General features: G+C 45.3%; 1 long non-coding RNA gene across 1 annotated transcript; it reads right to left on the bottom strand.

The window, feature by feature from the left end:
- Positions 1-527: 527 nt before the first annotated feature.
- Positions 528-1999, bottom strand: LOC108491843. Its single transcript, XR_001872946.1, has 3 exons — positions 1989-1999; positions 1745-1905; positions 528-754 (listed from the first exon to the last, which is right to left on the bottom strand). It is a non-coding gene; the product is annotated as an uncharacterized LOC108491843 (long non-coding RNA).
- Between the last annotated feature and the right edge of the window lie 568 nt (positions 2000-2567).

Here is a 2567-nt window from a genome sequence, read left to right as displayed (position 1 = left end):
GCAGGATTTAGTCATAAAAGTGCCCTCTGCTCCCTGCACAAATGGAAACAAAAAGGGACTGTGTGCAGAGCAGAAAGAGGGGGATTAAATCTTAGACTTCGGGTCATTTTATCAGTGAACAACATTCCTGGGGGAGGCAGGAGAGGGACCAGGGGAACCCCGGGACACGTTGGTGCTGCTCTAACAACCCCCAAGGCACATTTTGCACAGCAAAATAAGGAAACACAGAAATAATTTCTGACATCTTGCATCAGGATCTTCCAACCCCTTCCAGCTGAGAATCTCTCCTCACTTGGCACTGGGAATCTCATCCTGTGCTTTACACTCTGCTGAACCCCAGACTTTGAGGGACAATAGTGATGCCTAAAAGGACAATTTTTGGAGTCTAGAGCTCAATCTGCCCATTATTTACTTCACTAAGACTAGCAATCCAGTCTTGAAACATAACATCCCCCTGTAATAAATGGGAAGCCAGAAAAGAGCTGTTCCAGAGGCTCTCCACCAGCATTCCTGGTGTTTGACCCTACCTGCATTGGACCAGGGAGCCTGGCCTGGCTTGGCTGGCTCCTGGTGGGGCTGGAAAAGTTTACTCAGCTTCTCTTGCATTTCCTGCTTCCCCTTCTCCTCACTTTCCTTCTTCTTAGGCATTTCTTCCCTTTTTTGCTTTTCATCTTCCTGAATTTTTTTTTGCCACTGGGGTTCCTCCTCCGGCTGCCCCCGATCCGGCCGCTGTTTGTCCCGTTCCTGGATTCGCCTGTTGGAAAACCAGGGTGGGGTTTTTTTAAGCCACTCAAACCCAAGACCATCCCAGTCAGTTGTCCTTTGGGGTGATCTATGGCACAAAGGGTCCTCTGCGGGGCTTTTCCATTCCCTGGAAGAGCTAATTTGATTTTGAGGAGTCACCAGCCCCTCCCCAGCATCTCCTTACACAATTATTCGTGGGATCACAGAATCACGGAATGGTTTGGGTTGGAAGGGACCTTAAATATCATCTCACTCCAACCCAAGGCCACAAACATCCCTAAGTAGGACTCAGAATAGCCCAATGAGAAGGGAAAAGCAGGAATCAGAACATGTGACACTTCTCATCTTGCTGTTGAGGGGCAAGGGGGAAACACATTTGGAAGCTTCACACAACAGCTCTGCAGAACCATCCAGAGTATTCCACATTCCCAAACTGCCAGAGCTAACAGAGGACAAGACAACAGAAGGAAAGGGTAAATGTGCTCTGCTAGAAACAATTTTCCCCAGTAGAGGTAACTCTGAAGATATAAAACATGCCCACTGTGCTTTGGTTTGTTCCATGACCTTTTTCCACCTCTGGGCTTTCTTCAGACTTACGAAATTAGGGACAAATGCAGGAGAAGAAGCTGCTCCTCACAGGAGCTCCTCACAGAATCCCAGGATCCCTGAGGCTGGAAAAGCCCTCCCAGCCCATGGATCCCCCCTGTGCCCCATCCCCACCTTGTCCCCCAGCCCAGAGCACTGAGTGCCACGGCCAGGCCTTCCTGGGACACCTCCAGGGTTGGGCACTCCAAACCTCCCTGGGCAGCCCCTGCCAAGGCCTCACCACCCTTTCCAGGAGGGAATTCCTCCTCCTGTCCAACCCACCCACCTTCCCAGCATTAGGTTGGTACCAGAGGGCACAAATCTCATCTCAATCCCTGAAGTTTTGAGTTGACAGGAATTTTTCTGAGAGGTGTCAAGGTTTAAATTAAGGGCTCAGATTAAAGCCTTTTGTTACCTCTGAGCTTCTTTTTGCTTTTCCAGCTCCACTGTCTTCCTTTCTTGTTCCTTCTGTTTCAACCTCTCAGCTTCCAAGCTCTTCTGCTTCTGGAGCTGCTGTTTGTTATGGATTTCTCTCAGCTCCTGGAGAAAAAGAAGGAAAACATGTGAAAATATACACTGTGGGACCCAGAACTAACAGCCCCAAATATTCCCTTGGGAAGGAGCAACACTTGGAAATGTTTGGGGATCTCTGTCCAAACTTACCTGCAGTGGCAGATATTTAAGGTCTATACACCACTTACTGTTTTCCTGTTTTTATCCATCTAACTGAGATATTAAAAGGTTAAGAAACAAGAAGGCCTTTAAATGGGACTCTAAAAAGTTTAATCTGAAAAGTCACTTCTGTTTTATTTTGTTTGCTGGTTTGTTGAATTCACTTAATAATTTCCATATAAAAATCTGCCTTCTGAGCTCTCACAACAGCAACACAGTTAATGGGTTTTATTTTCCAGTGAATGGTGATTTAAATCACTTTTATTTTCCAGTGAATGGTGAGTTATTAAAGAACCTTCAGGATTGGTTTATACTCAGGAGATTGAGTTCCCTAAGGAATGTCTTTGGGATGAGTTGTGGTACAGAGAGTATTCACTCATATATAAGTCACTTCTTTAATTAACTGGGAGGACATCCCTGAAAAATTTAGAATATAAATAACAATAAAACCATAATATTTTTCTCAAGATTTCTTTTCTCCATTAACACAAATACAAATTTTATCTGGAATAGCCTGGAATTTTGCATTTAAACTCCTCAGCATTCCAAGGAGTAAAAGGATAACT

The sequence above is a fragment of the Lepidothrix coronata genome, unplaced genomic scaffold (genome assembly GCF_001604755.1).
Source record: "Lepidothrix coronata isolate B3197 unplaced genomic scaffold, Lepidothrix_coronata-1.0 Scaffold1883, whole genome shotgun sequence".
NCBI lineage: Eukaryota > Metazoa > Chordata > Aves > Passeriformes > Pipridae > Lepidothrix > Lepidothrix coronata.
Note: the sequence above shows the minus strand (reverse complement) of the source record. Positions and strands in the feature narration are given on the sequence as shown.